General features: G+C 49.4%; 1 protein-coding gene across 2 annotated transcripts in view; it reads left to right on the top strand.

Annotated features, from left to right (window-relative positions):
- The first annotated feature begins 4,543 nt into the window (after window positions 1-4,543).
- The window catches only part of LOC138452986 (NACHT, LRR and PYD domains-containing protein 3-like), a 412,210-nt gene continuing 409,456 nt past the window's right edge, over window positions 4,544-7,297 (top strand). For both annotated transcript variants that reach the window (XM_069605366.1, XM_069605365.1), the window contains exon 1: window positions 4,544-5,244. The gene's annotated coding sequence lies outside the window, so the exon portion shown is untranslated. The remainder of the gene's footprint in view (window positions 5,245-7,297) is intronic.

The following is a 7,297-nucleotide window of genomic DNA, read 5'->3' as shown; positions in this document are numbered from 1 at the left end:
CTGGCCATGCGATAGATCCCCCAATCCCCATTGTGTCCTTAGAGTTACACAACATTATGCCAGCTCTTATGATCTTTGCTTGTGAAACGCAGGTACCAATGAATAATGATGTTTGAGTGTGTAGGGGTGCCCAGCTGAGCGCTCAGGAAGAACTCTAACAACCTTCTCTGAGCCTGGCGGCTTATACTAATAAGCCACAGCTCGTGTCGCAACACATCACCCGGGGCACTATGGGGGCGACCCGCGATCCTGCGAAACCCTGAGTTTTGGAGGCTTTCCAAGCATTGGCAGGAAGATGTCCCACATCTCTGCGCCATAGACGATAGCCGTGTTAATTTTGGACTCATCACCTGGACACACTTAGCCAGAAATGTTCCCTCAAATTGGTTGTAAAACCGAGAGATCCCTCTTCAACTCCTGGTTGCATTCTTCCCCACAGCATTTATATGGCTTCTCCCTCCCCTGCCCCCAAATCAAACCTAGATACCTGTATTCGACCGCCACCACAATTAATGAGCTAACCAACGTCCATTTAAAATACGACTTTCCTTTACCAAAAACAAGTATCTTTGTTTAAGGAGGTTCAATTTAAGACCAAGCTCCAACAAGTACTTATTAGAGTACTCCCAACTGTGTAACCCACCTGGTGTTAAATCCATAAGAACTGAGTCCTCATTGTACAACAGTGCACTGAATTCTATGCCATTTACAAGGGGTGGGGGTATCAAACCTTGAGTAGCATTGTGGGGATTAAAGTCACAGAGGAAGAATGAGAATAAGGTGCCTGTGGGCAACCTTGCTTCACCCTTACATGTGTCCTAAACTCTCTTGAATAGTTGTGATGACTAGCACACCTGACTACAGCAGATGTATCCTCATAGAGCAGCATCATTAATTGCAAGAGCTGTGGAGGAACCCTAATTCTGCCCAGCTTTGCCCACACCACAGTACGATTTATGGAGTCAAAGGCTTTTGATAGGTCCAGGAAAGCCGTAAAAAGACAGATCTTTCTCCTTCTTGTATACTCCTCCACTAGCATATTCTATAACAAGCATTGATCGATCGTGGAGTAGCCTTTGCAGAAACCCACCTGTATATCTGGGAGTATCGAGTTGTCTATTGCCCACGCTTCCAATCGCGACACCAGGCACACAACCAAGATCTTATTAGAGGCAGCAAGTAAGGCAATTGGGCGGTAACAGTGGGAGTCAGCCAATTTACCTTTTTTGAACAAAGGTAACATTAAACCTTTTCTCCATGAAGGTGGGAGGTTGAGAGTGCAAGAAATTCAATTAAAAACCCAGAAAAGGACTGGTATCCACCAGTCTGCTAATTCAATGTAAACTTCCGGTCTCAGGCCATCAGGCCCTGCTGCTTTAGCCTTTTTGACGTGTCTTACATGGTTCCACAATTTCTGCGTGAATCGAACCTAGTTTGGCCTTCAGTTATACTTCGAGTGCTTGCTTGTGTCTTGGCCCGTGACTTTCTCTTACTGTCCTATCCAATAGGTCCCATTGGGCCTCTGTGAATTGACCGTTTTGCAATGTCAGGAGACTCCTGTAGGACTTTTTCTTAAGAGGTGGAGGTCGCCTGCTGATTTCTGGGCATCCAGGGAGGCCAGATGGAGGGCCCTTTTGACTTGTCTGCATTCAGCATCATGATATTTTGCGTCAACTCTGGTGCGAACCAAATGATTGGCTATTTTGCAAGAGCTACGTGGGGCAATATTATACACATGGGCCTGTAAAAAGCATAATTGAGACTTGTAGTGCACAAGTGCACTGTATTTGTTTTGCCTGAGTTCCTATCCCTACAAAACGCCCACTGAAGAAAGCGCATTGCCAGCACGCTGTGCCTGACAGCTCGCGCACCATAACTGCTAAGCGTATACCACAAGGTATTTTTTTCATCAGCTAACACTTTAGTTGTGGATAGTATTGTATCAATATATGTTGTTTTAGTATTCCTCTCAAGCTCACACTTATATCATATTCTCTAGAGTGCTTTGCTGACTCTTGATGAACGTTGAACAGAAGTTGCACAGTGTTTAACGTGAATTAACCCCGAATAATCAGGCTTCCACGCCGTTCGAATATTTTCTCCAGCACTTACCACTCCTCTTGTACACTCCACAGGTACTACATTTCGTCTAGTGCCTAGGGTTGAACTTACCTTTCATCATAGTTTGATTTCTACTCACTTGCTCCTCATTTTTGTTGCAGCTGTGTCTTCTTCTTGACTACAGCAAACTATATTTCCCGTGGAGGATCTACACATCGCTTGATTCACCACCAAGGATCTCTATCTGCACCCGATGCCCTCGAACACTTTGCTTACTGGTAATTATACTTTCTTATATCTTGTCCTACATGGCTCCTTTACCTACCTACATTCTTTCTAAACACTTTTGAACGACGACTTCTCTTGCACTGAACTAGAAACGTCTCTCTGAACCTCTTCTCCTCCCCTCACCCTGAATTTAACTGGGAATGAATATGCCCTTGTGATACTAGATTAATTACAATTTCTCTGACAATGTAGTCTGTTCTGACTCACAGATGAGACTGAAATGTACAGCATGAGTTTAATGAATTACCTCAAGGTATAAAAAACTTGTACAAACGTTCTCCCCTTTGTTTTTTTCCTCTTGTATGAAGAATTCAATTTTGGCCATGCGTCGCCACATGAATTGGATTCCACCATTGTTTCACATATATTGTGACCTACTATTGCACTGCTTTGCTTCTTGAATTTGTAAATGTTTCTCCTTTTGAAATATTGTGTATATGACACTTTAGGTATAAACATTTGCTATAAAAACACACAACTGAACCCTTTGGTTTATATGTTTTTTGTATTAATATGAGAAAACAGCAGTGGACTTAGTCCAAACATCCTAAAGTGTGCAGGGGACGGGAGGGTTCCCTTGTTGAATCCTCATTCCAATTGTCTCTTGTTTGTAGGGGTCTTGTGCCATGGCCTCAGTTCCTCCCCCGCACCTGAAATTAATCTACAGCATCTCTTAAATGTATGTTTCATTGCCATTTAATTTGAGGTGTGCATCAATAAGCAACCTTTTCCTGTAAAAAGCATAAAAAGGTTCAGATCTTCGTGGTGGTGCTGTGACCCTAAGCGTTTATTACAAAGTTTGAGGGTCTCCCCGTCCTGGAGCAAGGCTAGCAACTCTGTATTCTCAATCTTTCGCATTGGATAGAAAGGAGTCGGGTCCATTGTAACACAGACCTCACGTGGGGTGGACGAGCCCAACTGCCACTTGAACAGCAGTGGGTTACGATCACTCTCCGTGCCAGTCTGTATCTCAATGGATTTGACTTTATAAAAAGGAAAACAGTCTACCATGCAATAATCGGTTACGATTTTCCCTGCCCCGCCTTAAATGTGGGAGTGGGAGGAATAAACGCCAGACATCTTCCATTTAACTCTACGTAGAGGTATTTAACCATGAAGGAGTCCATTTGACATTCAGTTGCCCCGATTGACCCCCGTTGATGCCTCTCTTTGGGATTCTGCGTTAGTCTTCTGCAATTACCTTGATTAGTCAGGGATGCAAGATAGCTCAGTGGGTTAATGCATGCCCTAGCAATCTGTGTTCAGACAGCTGGATACAGCTTCAACCTAAGACTGGGCCAACTCTAGCCGCATTTATCCCTAGAATGATAAATTGAGTACCATGAACTTGGTTCTTTATTAATACTGCATTTAGAAGCCTGGGGTATCCAGCATATATATATAGAAGTCGACCGGTAGAGTTTGACAGTAAAGAGGATAGCAGGCCCACAAGATGTGTGTTGTACTCCCTGATCCGAACTCTTCTGGAGCATGCGCTCAATTCCTACCTGACCAGATGCGGCCTCAGCAAGGGCTTACAACTAGAAGAACGCGTGCTGCCATGAATAGAATGTGGTCATTGACTCTAAAGCCTGGGTCAACCACTGAAAGGGCCTCATTACAGGTTTGGCGGTATTCGGGTGGTAAATCCACCAGAATGCCACCAAATGAGTTTACTGTTACTGCCACTTGGTCCTGCAGAATTGCCACAGGATCACAAGTGGTGTTGGGCGATGTTAGTCCCCATGATTAAAGTCCATAGGGCTCCATGGGGATTTTGGCCTAATTTCCACTGGCGGGAAATCCGCTGATTTGGGCAGTAAGGCAGCGGCATCACCTCTAGTAGGGTGGTTCGGTAATGCTAGTTACCACCGCTGTACTGCCTTGTTTACCGCAGCGCGGTACTTGTAATGAGACCCAACCTCTTTTGGCTGAGCGAGTCATCCTCCATAGCCCAAAGGGTCCGTCCCTGGATGCAGCATGCGATGCTATCCTGAAGGTATGGGCCTGGAGGGGGCGCTCATGCACCCGAATCCTGAGCTGAAGTCTCTGCTCTGCTGCTGGTGGCTACATCAGGGTCCTGCGACTTGCCTGGGCACAGTCCCTCTCCTGCATGGTGAAACCTGGACCCTGCCCATGGCTTTCAGGGAAGTGACCCCCTTTCTACCATCGCACCCCTGTAATCCCTTGCAGATTGGCTGCAACGTTACCACCAAGCATTTGACCTGAGAGAAGACCTCGACACATGGTCCTAGTACCTGGGAGCTGTGGGGTGGGAGGAGACAATCCTCCAGTCAAACAGAACTCAGTTTAGCTGCAACTTGTGTAGTAACATTGTGGCAAAATGGAGAAAAATAAACTTAATGAAGAACAGTTCCTGAACGGTGAAGAGGATTAAAAAAAGTAGTGGAAGAAGTAACAGTACTGGAACTCGGTTCCTGGTAGTTCCCTCTCACTCCGACCTCTGGCTGCAGTACATCCCCTGAGCTGGTGATCCGGGGTGTTTGCCCAGGGGGATATTTAATGCCTCGAGACCTTTTACTTCACCGCTCCCCAGGGCTGACCCGTGATGGGCTGGGTGGCTGTGGGTACGCGTGTGAGGAAAGACACAGCACCCCTGCCCGCGCTCGGGCGGTAGTGGCTGGTGGCGCCGCCTGTGCCCCAGGCTGGCCTCAGCAATGCACACAGGAAGCTGTCAGATACATGTTCAGCCGAGACTTTCTGCAATGATTTACTGACCAGGAAGTGCTAAACCGGGCACCTGCAGCTGCACAGGGAGGAGGGCTGAAGGCGCCTAGTTCCTGCTGCCTGCCTGCGGCGCTATACAAACCCGACTACGCCAAGAGCTCCCAGAAGAGGGCGGTTCTGGGATTTGAGAGCAGCGGAAGTGACGAGGTAAGGGGTGGGCTTTTTGTAAGCACCCCTCTCTCTTCCTGGTCACTTTTCTTCCTGGAGTTCCTTGTCCCCTCAACCCCCAACTCTTAGCAGGCTGCTCCCCGTTTCCTGCCATGTCCCTGTAAGTGTGGATCTCCCTGTTGCTTCTGTCTGTGCCCACTCTGTACTCCTCCCTCCTCATCTCTTCCCTGTACTCATCCACCCTGCACCCCCTCTACCTTTCCTGCGCCCACCCGCTCTATACTCCTCCCTCCTCATCTCGTCCTCATACTCAGCCACCCTGCACCCCCTCTACTCTTCCTGCACCCACCCACTCTATACTCCTCCCTCCTCATCTCGTGCTAATACTCATCCACCCTGCACCCTCCTCTGCTCTTCCTGCACCCACTCGCTCTATACTCCTCCCTCCTCATCTCTTCCCCTTACTCAGCCACACTGCACCCCCTCCTCCCCTCTTCCTGCACCCACCCACTCTATACTCCTCCCTCCTCATCTCGTCCTCATACTCAACCACACTGCACCCCCTCTACTCTTCCTGCACCCACACACTCTATACTCCTCCCTCCTCATCTCGTCCTCATACTCATCTACCCTGCACCCTCCTCTACTCTTCCTGCACCCACCCACTCTATACTCCTCCCTCCTCATCTCGTCCTCATACTCATCCACCCTGCACCCTCCTCTCCTCTTCCTGCACCCACCCGCTCTATACTCCTCTCCCTCATCTCTTCCCTGTACTTCTGCACCCTCCTATCCTCTTCCTGCACCCACCCGCTCTATACTCCTCCATCCTCATCTCGTCCTCATACTCAGCCACTCTGCACCCTCCTCTACTCTTCCTGCACCCACCCGCTCTATACTCCTCCCTCCTCATCTCGTCCTCATACTCAGCCACCCTGCACCCCCTCTACACTTCCTGCACCCACCCGCTCTATACTCCTCCCTCCTCATCTCGTCCACATACTCAGCCACCCTGCACCCCCTCTACTCTTCCTGCACCCACCCACTCTATACTCCTCTCTCCTCATCTCTTCCCCTTACACAGCCACACTGCAACCCATCCTCCCCTCTTCCTGCATCCACCCACTCTATACTCCTCCCTCCTCATCTCTTCCTCATACTCAGCCACCCTGCACCCCCTCTCCTCTTCCTGCACCCACCCGCTATATACTCCTCCCTCCTCATCTCGTCCTCATACTCATCCACCCTGCACCCTCCTCTACTCTTCCTGCACCCACCCACTCTATACTCCTCCCTCCACATCTCGTCCTCATACTCATCAGCCCTGCACCCTCCTCTCCTCTTCTTGCACCCACCCACTCTATACTCCTCCCTCCTCATCTCGTCCTCATACTCATCCACCCTGCACCCTCCTCTACTCTTCCTGCACCCACCCGCTCTATACTCCTCCCTCCGCATCTCGTCCTCATACTCATCCACCCTGCACCCTTCTCTACTCTTCCTGCACCCACCCGCTCTATACTCCTCCCTCCTCAACTCGTCCTTATACTCATCAGCCCTGCACCCTCCTCTCCTCTTCCTGCACCCACCTACTCTATACTCCTCCCTCCTCATCTCTTCCTCATACTCAGCCACCCTGTACCCCCTCTACTCTTCCTGCACCCACCCGCTATATACTCCTCCCTCCTAATCTCGTCCTCATACTCATCCACCCTGCACCCTCCTCTACTTTTCCTGCACCCACCCGCTCTATACTCCTCCCTCCTCATCTCGTCCTCATACTCATCCACCCTGCACCCTCCTCTACTCTTCCTGCACCCACCTGCTCTATACACCTCCCTCCTCATCTCTTCCTCATACTCAGCCACCCTGCAGCCCCTCTACGCTTCCTGCACCCTCCCACTCTATACTCCTCCCTCCTCATCTCATCCTCATACTCATTCACCCTGCACCCTCCTCTACTCTTCCTGCACCCATCCACTCTATACTCCTCCCTCCTCATCTCGTCCTCATACTCATCTACCCTGTACCCTCCTCTCCTCTTCCTGCATCCACCCGCTCTATACTCCTCCCTCCTCATCTCTTCCTCATA

Source organism: Ambystoma mexicanum, chromosome 4p (assembly GCF_040938575.1).
Source record: "Ambystoma mexicanum isolate Mex_15411 chromosome 4p, UKY_AmexF1_1, whole genome shotgun sequence".
Lineage (NCBI taxonomy): Eukaryota > Metazoa > Chordata > Amphibia > Caudata > Ambystomatidae > Ambystoma > Ambystoma mexicanum.
Note: the sequence above shows the minus strand (reverse complement) of the source record. Positions and strands in the feature narration are given on the sequence as shown.